The following is a 13,769-nucleotide window of genomic DNA, read 5'->3' as shown; positions in this document are numbered from 1 at the left end:
GGCTGCCGTGCACGACAAAAGTGTGGCATTTGAAAAAAGGCAAGATGGCGCAGACAATGTTTATCAACACTTCCTGATTTCCTTCGAATCGAACGTTAACAGACGTTATCTCTCCCACACTACCGGTCCCCCTGGGCTTAAACGCCGAGATGGTAGGGACTGCACCCGTGGAGATAGGCCGAGACGTCACTCAGCAGAAAAAAAAAAAGTCAATAAACATACAATAAGTTAAAAGTCAATAATTCTTGTTTCCTTGTAGTACGCTCCCCAGTCCGCTTTCCGTTACGCGTACCGGGCGCACCCCACGAAAAAAAAAACATTTTTTTTTTTTTTTTTGCCCCGCGGGGCCCTTTTAAAGCCTCCACATCAAACCTAGGGGGTCAGGGAGGATCTACTATGCCCCATTATGGTCATTTGCCCCTTCGCTTTGGCCTCCTCTTGTCTCTCGATCCTACCGAGAGACAAGATGGCGGCCGCTACGGACTGTTTGGAATGTTTACAGACACCGGAGAGCCAATCAGCTTCGCTTCGCAAAGCTCCGTAACGCGAAAAGTACGCGAAACGGAGCGCTACCCGGGACGCTGTCACAGATATATATCTTTTTTTGAACGTTAATTTCTCAAAATCCACTGGAGCACATATATTGAGACCTAGCAAAGGCACATCGGGCTACCGGTCCCTACAATGTTGCCAAGTTTCGTGCAAATCCATTCAGCCGTTCGGGCTAAAAGTGAGGCCAACCGCCCTATGGAAATTAACATGGGAAAAACGCGTTTTGGGACCCCCCTTTTTTCTCGGCCCCCCCTTGACGAACCCCCCCAAATTTTCAGGGGCTGCTCAGAAACTAAATGTTCCATTTTCCTGAAAGTTTCAGCCAATTCCGTCCACAAACGCCAAAGTTATTAGACATAGAATTTTCAAAAATCCCATAGAGAAAAAATCCTAACTATATATACCTACTGGCGACAGCCAGTAGGTAATTTATATATATATATATATATATGAGTTTTGAACAGCAGGATTCATCTTCTACCATGCCCTGACATCAGTTCCTCTATCCAGCTCATTTTTCCAATTTTCTATACCGCAAACTAGACCTGAAGGTATCAGAGCGCATTACAAGGTCACCAATTATATTTCACAAGGACACATTCATTTTTGGTAATCATGGGGATATTAAGTGATTTGCCCAGAAGCACAGGATGTAGAGCAGAGACTCAGCGCCAAAGTCTCCAGCTCTGGCTGTTAAGCTGCATCCTCTCCTCTTTAGGTGTGACTGAGGGCAATAGTACTGCCAGGCTAACAATGTGGAAAAACAAGCATCATGATCATTTGTAGGACTTCAATTCACCCCATTGGGCCAGAGTCATAGGACCCTATGTATCAATGTATTTCTCCTTAGACAGAGAATGGGGAAAACCCCATTTGTACATCTGCTCAATATCCACCAGAAAGCAACCTATGGCCTCAGAGATGCAACTGCGGCACATATATTTCCCTCCAGCATATCTTTACCTTTATGGAAATCCTAGATCCCAAAAATCGAAATGTGTGTGGTTCCCATGTTATAGTTGCATGCCTGGGAGTGAGGCGTGTAGGGTGGGTCCCCTCTTTATCAGGATATATTGACTAACCTTCTAAAAGGGCTCCATCGCCTCTTATTCACGCCTTGACATCGCTGTATGTGTTGTGCGTCCTCCCTGAATCTGAAGCCCAGAGCAGTGCAGATGGCCATCTCAGAGAAATGTGTGGCAGGTAGGAGAGACTCCACACTTCACAGTCTGATGAATGGCGCACTGGTAGAATGCACAGCTCAGAATGAGAGATTTCCTAACACTACAAGATGGTGAATGCAGGGCACTGAGGTCCTGCATAATTGTTTATTTGGTTGTGCATCAATTCTCCTCCCACATTGCAAAATAAACTTTTCTTTCAGAATCTCTGACACCTGACACCACTGAGCAAACTTTACGATTGCATATGTTTTTTAGATTTCTAGGTCCATGGATATCAATCCAGTAACAGTACGCCGCAACAATTGGAAAAAATGCTCAATAGAAGATGCTTTTAATGCATCATTCGGAGTGACTGTAGACTTTGTACGTGAGAAATGTCCAACTAACTATAACGTCTCTTTAACCTGTGTTTTTTTCAGTGAATGTCAAAGGTTTTTTAAATGCTAATTTCTAATTATAACGTCCCTGAAACCTGTTGTTTCTTCAGTGAATTTTAATGGTTTTTCAAATGCTAATTTCTAACTATGGCAACAAAGGTAGGACATGTGCAGAAAGAGGAAGAAAGGCACAGAAAGAAGCAAGAGAAATGCAGAAAGAGGCAACAGAAGTCCAGAAAGACGAAGAAAGGTGCAAAACAAATCAAGAAATGTGCAAAAAGAACCAACAGAGGAGCAGAAAGAGGCCTTGTTGCAAAGATATCCCGTGCCCCCAACATTTTGCTGATGGGAAATGGTGGTAACGGTCTCTGATTAATCAGGCCTGGAGCCAATGCTATGTTGAAAGTGATCCAGCGGCCTATAGGAAATATGCCATAAGCAATGCTACCCAACTCTACAACCTACTACCTAAAATATTTCTCTAACTCATGGACCCATTAATTAAACATGACATATTTTGACCTACTGAATCGGGTGATCAAATTAAATCTATATACACCTTATTCACAAATTATATACAAACTATATACAACCGCGGTAAATGTTGACGTCATTTGAACAAACCTAACTATTTAACATGACCACCATGGCGATGGCATCTAGCTAATAGTAACCTACGCTTCTGAATAACCAAGACCAGCTTGTTTCAAAAGTACGATTTTTATTAACTAATTGTAGATAATTCAAGATATAGTTTCATAAATGCAATTTTATTAGAATTATAGCAAGCATGTTTGAAAAGTGACATAAGAAAAATACGGTCTAAGCAAGAAATTATAAGTTTAGCATTTCTAAAATCCTAAGTCCCTAGCTAAGCTAAATAAATGAAATAGTAAAGTTATTTGAGGATTCTTACGTGCTCCACGCAAAGTCCAGCAGCACGACACCCTCATCGGAAAGTCAGAAAGCAGCAGCCAGCCCATCCCCAGGGCATGGACTTTTTATACCTTTCTATGCTAGCTAATCTAAGTAAAGGAAAATTTTCTGCAAACGACGATGTCTCATTGGTCGGAGAGTGACAAGTGACATGTCACCTACATTTCAAAACTTCCATTCGGTCATATTCTTTGGGACCATTGTCTTTCTTGTACGTGTTCCAAAGCTTCCTTGATTTGCAACAATTTTAACAAGAGTTCTCACTGACTCCATTTCACTTCCGCGGATGCCAAGTTAGCAAGTGTTCTTTTCTACCAGTTTCTGACCTTGGCCACGTCCGACAGAATAATGACAACACATCATCTTTGTTGAGTGAATGCAATTTTGACGGAAACTTTTCTTTCACAGAGACATCTCGTGCTCCTTGCAGAATTAAATTCATCGTTTAGCAAACTCGAGCAAACTAGGCCCAAAAGTAGGCAACTTATTTTTCTAGTATAAAACAAACACAAGAAAAGTATTAATGTAAGAAATATTATTTATTCTGTTTCCACCCTTCGATTACTAATTGATTAACCCACCCAATTAGTCTAATGTTACCTAGCACAAAGCAACAAATAAGCAGCATGTTATATCTACCAGTCTTCATGAATCCATTAAAACCTTATGTGCACCTAGAATAGTAGAAATGACATCACATAGACAAGGAAAGCAAAATAAGCACATGCTTCTTTTAAATCTGCTGCAGTTTAGTAATGACAAAACGAAAACGACAAATTAATTTATTATTTTTGCACGAACAAAAGATGCAACAATTATGCACGTTTATGAGCACACATGTTAAAGTCCCCGTGTGTAAAGTTTAATCTAGGTTGTGTTAGCATAACACATCACAAATCATTAATATTATTATTTATGTTATGGAAATGTGACTTCACGAGTTTAAACAGATTTCTGTTTTCCATCTCGCTCCATCAACTCCCTCATCTGGTGATTAACAAATCACCACACCACCACCCAAAATTTGGAATTTTAGACTTTCTGGAAAATGATTCAAATTCATTTGTGTCAGTATTTCTAAAAATCTGTTTCTGCAAAATCCTTACAATTATCATAACGAGCTCTGTGCAATTCCTGCAACTCAATCTCCCTCTCCTCTTCTTTTTTGAGTTTATAAATTCTTCTCTTTTCCTTCATTTGTCTCTTTCTCTTATGCAACAAACAACCAATTTTTGTCAAAATGAAAATGAATATAATCACAATCAAAGGTGCCAAAATCTTGCCAAGAACTGAACTTCCAATATCTTGGAACCAATTTTTGATCAATTGGAATCTTTTTGAAAGTCTTTCTAATGGAATTATCTCTGAATGCATCTCTGTGATGTTCTTAATGTACATCTCAATGTTCTTACTTTCATCAGGGATATATGTGCAACAATGCTGCACATGTAAAATGCCACAGACTCCTCCCTCTTTTGCCAGGAGTATGTCTAAAGCAAGGCGATCTTGAATCACCATGGGTCTGATTGCAATGACCTCAACATTCACTAATTGGAAACCATCAGCTGTATCTGTTGACAACCTGTCAACAATTGTGGACAATTTTCTGATTCTCCCTGCATTCAGGGTTATACCTACAATAGGTATCACTGCTTGAAAAATATCTCCCAAAACTTCTGTAAAAGTTTCTCTTTTAGCCCTATTTACATAATTGTGAATTTTGAACAATCCTTCCGAATCTCTGTCAACATGAAACATTTTAGGAAAAACAATCCCAACATAACAAGTTCCATACCAATGGTCAGGAAGGTTGTAGTAAGCCTTGTCACCACAAACAAAATAAATCCCAGGAAAAATTGGATCTTTTCCACCTTTGAATCCCCAACCTCCCATGATCTGATATGTATCTTCACAATTACTTGCACCCACAAAGTAGTTATCAAAAAGTGTATTATCTCTCCTAATGCAAAGCTTACCACTAATTGGTTTGTCTATGTGAATTGCAACATTATCAAGCATTTTGCCATTAAGCTTCTCATCCTCTTTCTGCCAGAACCTGGATTTAGTCTGCTTGACTATCTCATTTCTCTTGTAAATTGCTCTCCTCTCTTCAACCAGGTTCAAAAACTTCTTTCCCTCAGCACTTAGTTTGCAGGTTAAATTGTTCTTGTAAGCATACTCATAGGTAAGTTCATTAGTAACAAGGAAAAATTCTCTCATCTGTTTTGCTCTCTTATGCTTATTCAAAGCACCCTCAATTTTTAAATTGGCAAAAATCTCGTCAAAATCTGAATAATAGTATTCTAAGCGTCCAGTCTGATAGAACAAGCTAGCTAACACACTGCATGTCACACCATATGTAAGAGGAAGCATATTGTATGTCACTCCCTCAGAAACAGAAGCAGGAAATTTAACACAAACGTAGCAGTCTTTTGCATCCATTACCTTTACATATTCACTCAAAAGCTTTGTGAATGTATTGCTTGAAAAATCACTAATAGATTTGTCCTGATGAATGTTAGGTTGATGATCAATAACTTTGGCAGTTGCACTATGTTTGTTTTGACTAACTGAAGCTTTGCTTGTCATGTTGACTTTATGAAAATCTTTGTTAATCTCAAATGGAATGATAACAGCTAAAACTAACCAGAGCAGAATTAGAATGAGCAGACACACCAGAGTCATCTTACAGCATCTCTTAAAAATGGAACATCTTGAAGTACTCTGTTCCATAACGTAAGGCATCTTTGGTTAGTTTTGCCTTAAAAAGAAAAATATTAAATTAAAAAAATTTAATAAAAGATTTATTATTTACACCCCCCTTTTAAAATAATAATTTTTTTTTTTTCAAAAACCCTAACAGTATTTCTTCGACCTTATGTCACAAGTACATTTTCTTCAACTAAACAACTTTTCTTCGACCTTGTGTCACGCGGCGGGATGCCTGGCTTTCACCTTGCGGATACCCTGTTGGGGTTATCTCACAGGGGAATACCAGGACGGGTTCCCTAAGCAAGCGCCGAGATGCCTACGGGTAGTCGTGCGCTATACAAGAGCGTAATCAATCAAAAACTAAAAACCCAAAAATCCAATTAAAAATTCTGTACTTCAATCATTGTCACTAATTTCTTCAATGTCTTCTTCCTCTTGACTACTATCATAAATGTCAATGACAGGTGGAATTACTAGATAAGTCCACTCAGGTGATTTATATTTCTGATTTGGCCTTATAATCCTTTTTCCTTTTCTTGTTACTACTTCGATTTTTCTTCCAACTCCAACTTCTTTTACAGAATCCTTTTGACTACTGATTTCTTCCACCTGCTCCTTCGGCTTTTTGATCAATCTGACTCTCAATCTTCCACCAGGCCAGAAATCTGTCTTTCTCACGAATTTTCTCTTTGGTTCTGAAGCTTTCGTTTCAGACTTCCAAGACCTTTTCTTTGGACTCCTATTTTCACCATCCACATCACTTTCTCCAGTATCACAGTCTGAAACTTCAATTATTGACTCAGGAACTTCTCTATTCGGCAGTTTCACTCCTTCAGGAACTATACTTTGTCTTCCATCACTGGTACTCGGTAATTCGTCTTCCTCCTCCTCTTCAATTACCTCCAACTTCCCAGATTTATTTATTTATTTATTTATTTTTAATATTTATAGAGCGCTACATTTACCCGTGGGCGTCTTGGCACTGATGAACCATTTATTTAAGTACAAAAGTGAGGTTAGAACCAGTTAGTTAATACGGACTGTAAGGAAGAAATGATTATTGAGTGAACAGCCAAGTTTTCAGAAGTTTACGGAACTGGAGGAGCGTGGCACTTTGTCTAATGTTAAGAGGCAGGGTGTTCCAGAGTCTGGGGGCCGCCACCAGGAAACGTCGGTCACCCCAGGTGACTGTTTTGGTGCGGGGGATGACCAGTTGATTGAGAGTGGCTGATCGTAAAGCTCTGGTGGGTTTGTAGTATTGCAGTTGATGTTTTAAGAAATGTGGTCCTTGATTGTTAACTGCTTTGAACACAATACAGAGGGATTTGAAATGAATTCTTTTTTGTACAGTAAGCCAATGAAAATCCTTTATATTTTTGGAAATGGATTCAAACTTTGTCTTGCCAGCGAGCAAACGGGCCGCCGCGTTTTGTACCGATTGGAGTTTTGTAATTACTCTAGTTTGAGCATTAAGGAATAGCCCGTTGCACTAATCCAAAGATGAAAGGACAAGGGCAGTGACAAGTGTCTTGATGGCAGAGTCAGGGAGAAAAGGACGAATTTTCCTGATCATTTTTAATTTCAGGTGTGCCGTAGACACTGTTTTATTGGCGTGGTCCATGAATATTAGACCATCGTCGAAGGTGACTCCGAGGTTCCTAACCTTCGTGGAGGGAGTAGGAGGGGTATTAAAGGTCTCTGGCCACCAACTAGATGTATATCAACAACGAGAGAGGTAGGGAGAATCAGAGACACTCTCTTACACCCCAGTTAAGTATCAAACAACAAAAGAAGAGAGGTCCGGTCGTGCACAAAGCTACCAGATATTAGAGCAAAGAGATAAGTGGGTAATTTTGATCACAGTCACTCTATTTGAGTAGGAAAGCCCTCACACACCGACCTGGTCAGTGTCATGCTTCATCATCGGGCCCCACCGAAGAGACCGAGTGTCTCTTCGGTGTGCTGCAACGCCAGAAAGGCTGCGGAGCTGGTCGTGTGGGGAGGACGTGTTGTGAAAATTGTAAAATTAAAAGTGACTAAGGGTATCAAAAAAACTTTTAATGAGTGATCCCTAAGACACGTGTAAGTGGTATATGTGTCTGAATTTAAAGGCCAAGGTTTTTAGGATTTTGATTAAATTCAGCTAAATACCACGAGTTTTAAAATTAATCAGTCAACATGTTTCTGCCTTACTTGTGGTATATATTCACCATGGCATTCTTCAGGACTATACCCCGGTATATATTCACCATGGCATTCTTCAGGACTATACCCCGGCGGTATGGGTCCGTTAATGAGTCCGGTTTAGAGGAATCTTGCAGGTTGACAAGCGGGTTGTGAGCGCTGAGGGCGATGTGCCAAGCGCGCTCCAATCCTCCTCCCGAGACCCATGGTGCTAGTAGCGCCCTGTTTTAAAAGTGCTGATACACCCCTGAAATTGGGGGTTTTTTGGAATGAGCAATTTGCTCTTCTAATTTTTAAGCACTTTTTTCACTTTTCCTTTTTCACCCACACGTCCCCAGGTCAGGGTGGACTATTAGAGTGTCCATACCGCCGGGGTATAGTCCTGAAGAATGCCATGGTGAATATATACCACAAGTAAGGCAGAAACATGTTGACTGATTAATTTTAAAACTCGTGGTATTTAGCTGAATTTAATCAAAATCCTAAAAACCTTGGCCTTTAAATTCAGACACATATACCACTTACACGTGTCTTAGGGATCACTCATTAAAAGTTTTTTTGATACCCTTAGTCACTTTTAATTTTACAATTTTCACAACACGTCCTCCCCACACGACCAGCTCCGCAGCCTTTCTGGCGTTGCAGCACACCGAAGAGACACTCGGTCTCTTCGGTGGGGCCCGATGATGAAGCATGACACTGACCAGGTCGGTGTGTGAGGGCTTTCCTACTCAAATAGAGTGACTGTGATCAAAATTACCCACTTATCTCTTTGCTCTAATATCTGGTAGCTTTGTGCATGACCGGACCTCTCTTCTTTTGTTGTTTGACACCAACTAGATGGCCAGGCTGGTAGGAGTGATCCAAAAATGAGTACCTCGGTTTTCTCTGAATTTAACTTTAGGCAGTTGGTGGCCATCCATTCTCCTATATCTAGGAGCCCTTTCTTAAATTTTTCGGCTACTTGCTCTCCATCCCCTTTAATTGCCAACACTAGTTGGGTGTCGTCGGCGTAGGAGGTTAGGCTCATCCCATGTGCTTTGATGGTCTTAGCAAGGTCCGACACATAAATGTTGAAAAGTGTCGGACTCAGGGATGAGCCTTGAGGAACTCCACAAGGAGCAGAGAGTTGGGCCGATTGAAAGGGTCCTAGAATGACAGCCTGCGTTCTTTTGGCAAGGAAGGACGCAATTAAGTCCTTGGCAGTGTGACAAATGCCAAATCCCTGGACACGATCGACTAAGGTGTTGTGGTCGACCGTGTCGAAAGCCGCCGATAAATCTAGCAGAACCAGGATGGCAGTGCCACCCTGGTCCCTGATGACCCTGATATCATCGGCAGCTTTGATCAGGGCTGTCTCAGTCCCATGATTTTTCCTGAACCCAAACTGGGTGTCGTCAAGGAGCTGATGTTTTTCTATAAACTCGGAAATCTGGATGTTCATGATATTTTTGGTTACCTTCGCCATGAAGGGGAGGCTAGCGATAGGGCGATAGTTTTTTAGCTCACTTTTGTCCAGGGAGGTTTTTTTTAACAAGGGTTTTAATAAAGTATTTTTGAGGGGATCCGGGTAGTTGCCTGACAAGAGAATTGAATTACAAACCTGCGTGAGTGCCGGTAGGATAGAATGCATTATCGGTCGGAGTACGGAGAGAGGGCAGGGATCCAGAAGTGATCCTGATTTAATAGTGGATAGTATACTTTTTATTTGGTCAGGGGTGACCGGTTGGAAGCTGGGGAACATATTGGCTGGCAAAGAAGTAGTAGAGGTGATTGTATTTAGAGGTGATTTGGAGGAGAAGGCCTGGTAGATATCGTCTACTTTGGTGAAAAAAAAGGTGGCGAGAGAATCACACAAAGATTGCGACGGAGGGGGAGTGAGGTCGGGAGAATGACCTGATAGCGTTTTAGTGATTTGAAATAGTTGTTTGCTCGAGTTCTTGGCTTTCTCGATTTGATCAGTATAGTATTCTTTTTTTGCTTTCGCTATCATGGCTTTGTAAAGTGCCAGGGCTTCCTTGTAGACTACTTTACTGGCTGTGTCATAGTCTTTTCGCCAGGTTCTTTCCTTGCTACGATTGGTCTGTTTTTGTGCCCTTAGTTTTTCATTGTACCAGGGGGCAGTAGGTTTGGATCTGTTTCTGGAATGTTCCTTGGAAGGGGCTGATTGGTTTGTAGCCTGGCCCAGCCAGTCATAGAATTGTTGTAGCGCTAGGTTGGGATCTGAGGCGAACGTAGGACGGGTGTGTTCCAGTATAAGTTGCAGGTCATCGTGATTTATGTTTTTCCAGTCTTTAAAAGATTGTTTGGGAATGGGACGTGGATTGGTACTGCAATGATTATTACTGGCTATATTTGCAAAAATTGCAAAGTGGTCAGTCCAGGGCATAGGCAAAATGTTGGTAATTTGCAGGCCTTCTAGGTTAGAAAAGATGGGGTCCAGGATGTGGCCTGCTTGATGAGTGGGGGACGTAACGAGTTGTTTTAGCCCTAAGGTTTCTAAATCAGAAATGAGGGTAGCAGTGTCAGTGAGGTGACCTAGATCTATGTGAAAATTTAGGTCACCTAGGACCGTAAAGGTACTTTCCGTGGCTACTGATTCCATCATGGTATTATTACTTGATAAGAAGGCCGTCTTAGATCCTGGGGGGCGATATATTAGTACTCCCTTGAAATTAAACAAAGGGGAGACGTTGATAGCAAATTGCATGGCCTCACAGGAAGTTGATGGAATGGAGTTCGTTCTTACTGGATACGAGTCTCTGGCGATTATGGCTAGCCCGCCTCCTCTTTGTTTGGGCCTATCCTGACAATAAGCCTTAAATCCCTCTGGAACAGCGATAACTAGATCTGGCTGTGAAGTATTCTGGACTTCCGTTCCTTACTTCAGAGCTTAACTTCTGCTTTTCGATACCCTCCTGGTCAGAAATTTCTTTTGGCTCAGCCTCTCTGTCTTCAATGGAATTCACTCCATTAATCCTCTTGACTGAATCCTCAGTCGTTTTTCCTTCTGATAGATTCTCTTCTTCTCCGGAATCTATTTCAATTATTTCAGAGCTTTTTCTTGTCAATTCTTCATTCACAGGCACAGGCACAGGTTCCAGATGTCGACCTCCTTGTCGATCTTCAGTCTCTGGATTTGTTTCACCTTCTACTTCTGAATCAGAATCTTCTGTAGTATCACTTTCTACATCAGAACTCTCAGGAGTAGGCACTGGAATGGTATGACTAGGATGTATCCACCTTTTCAATCCTCTGCATTTCACTGCGTTTGTTGTGACCAGAATTATTTGTCTAGGCTTCTGCCACCTAGGAGCCAAACAATTTCTCCTCCGATGTACTTTTGTTCTGACCCAATCACCAGGTCTCAAATCATGTGTCAGAACTTTCTCATTTGATTGTGCTTCAGTTCCCACCTGATTAGACACAGAAGTCACTATATCAGATAACCTTTTACAGTAATCCAAAATAGCACTGTCATTTATGCTCAACAATTTGCCTACAGGTACAAAAGCCTGCCTCATGACTCTTCCCATCAGTATTTCATGAGGACTTAAACCTGTCTTTTTATCAGGTGTACTTCTCAATGACATTAAAACAAGTGGAAGAGCATCGGTCCACTTTACACCTGTTTCCAGACACATTTGTCCAATCCTGTTTTTAATTGTCCCATTAATCTGCTCAACCACCCCAGATGCCTCTGGTCTGTATGCACAGTGTATTTTCTGCTCAATGCTTAATGCCTCACATATCAGCTTCATCAGTTTGTTATCAAAATGGCTTCCTCCATCACTCTCAATAGTGACTGGAAAACCGTACCTTGGGATGATTTCTCTGAGTAGCAATTTTGCCACTGTGATTGAATCACAATGTCGTGTAGGAAATGCTTCCACCCATCTTGAAAACAAACAAACAATCACAAGAACATATTTCAAACAATTGTGTAGGGGCATTTCAATGAAATCCATCTGCAATCTGGTAAAGGGACCACCCTCTCGACCAATTACTCCTGTACCTACAACTGATTTTCTGTTTGGGTTAATTTGTTGGCATGACAAACACCTTTGACAAAAAGACTCTGCAATGGTTCTAAATTTTGTGTTGAACCAAGTCTCTCGGAAAAGTCTGATCATAGAATCTCTTCCAAGGTGAGCTGGCCATGATACAATCTGGCCATATCAGCAATCAAACAATTTGGTAAGACTACTCTGCCATCTTTATAGACCCACACTCCATCCTCATCACGTGGTCTACAATCTGCTCGTAGCCATAGATCTTTTTCCTCATCATCTGCTTCATTTTGTAAATCCCTGATCTCCTGCCATGTTTCTACAACTGTTGTTAGCATTAATGAATTTGAATCAGTTTCTTTACTCTTTTCCCGATTGTATGCACAACATTTTCTTGCGCAGTACTTTGCTGTCTCATCTGCATAGGCATTGCCTTTTGAGATATAATCCACTCCTTTTGTGTGTGCAGCACATTTTACAATTGCGATCTCTTTCGGCAACTGTATGGCTTCAATTAATCTTTTGATGAAAACTGCATTTTTAATTGGTGACCCTGCTGAGGTCAAATAGCCTCTCTGAGACCAGAGCTGTCCATAATCATGTACAACCCCGTACCCATACTGACTATCAGTAATGATGGTAACTCTTATATCCTTTGATATTTCACAAGCACGAATCAAAGCAATCAATTCAGCCACCTGTGCTGAACGAATTCCTTCAAGACATGATGCTTCTTTGACATCTGCAACTGTACAGACTGAGTATGATGCTTTCAAAACACCTCCCTCTGTCCTCAGACAGGAGCCATCCACAAAGTAGACAACATCTGATTCAGGCAAAGGTACATCTTTAATGTCCTGCCTTGGTTTGGTGCAAAATTCCATGACATCCAAACACTCATGTTCCACTTCATTTTCATCAACAATTTCAGAATCAGGCAGTAATGTAGAAGGATTCAGATTCAAACATCTTGAAATGGAAACATTATCTGCTCCTAGTATGATTTTCTCATACTTTGTCAATCTGCTGCTTGTTAAATGTTGAGTTTTACCTCTTGTCAGTAGTATTTCAACCGAATGAGGCACAAAAACTTTCACAGGAAATCCTATTATGATTCCTTCGCTCTGCTCAAGACTGACACTTGTAGCTGCAACTGCTTTCAAGCAACCTGGTAATGCTTTTGCAATGGGATCAAGAACTGCAGAGAAGTATGCAATGGGCTTCTTTAGATTCCCATGTCTCTGAATTAACACAGACAATGCACATCCTTCTCTTTCACTACAATACAGTTCAAAATCTTTCTCATAATTCGGCATGCCCAAAGCAGGAGCTTGACATAAGCTCTTTTTCAGGTTCTCAAAAGATTCCATTTCAACCTCATTGAGAATAATTGGATCTTTTACATCAGACCTTGTCAATCTCTGCAGTGGTTTCGCAATTACCGAAAATCCACTTATCCACTGTCGACAGTAGCCAACCATTCCCAAAAACATTCGAACTTGTCTCCGTGTTCTTGGTGGTTGCATTGCTTGAATCATTTTAATTCTCTCAACTGTCACCTGTCTTTTTCCCTTTGCAATTCTGTGACCAAGATATTTCACTTCTTGTTTGCAAAACTGTAATTTTGCTGGAGACACTTTATGTCCCTCATCTGCAAGATGATTCAAAAGTGTTAGTGTGTCTGTCACACAATTTTCTCTCGTTTTAGCAGCTATCAACAAATCGTCGATATACTGCACCAACGTAGACCTGCCAGGTAAATCTAAATTTTCCAAAGATCTCTTTAACAGCTCATTAAAGATTGAAGGACTCTC

This window comes from Lissotriton helveticus, chromosome 7, assembly GCF_964261635.1.
Source record: "Lissotriton helveticus chromosome 7, aLisHel1.1, whole genome shotgun sequence".
Classification (NCBI taxonomy): Eukaryota; Metazoa; Chordata; class Amphibia; order Caudata; family Salamandridae; genus Lissotriton; species Lissotriton helveticus.
The sequence above is the reverse complement of the archived record's forward strand: the minus strand, read 5'-3'. Positions refer to the sequence as shown.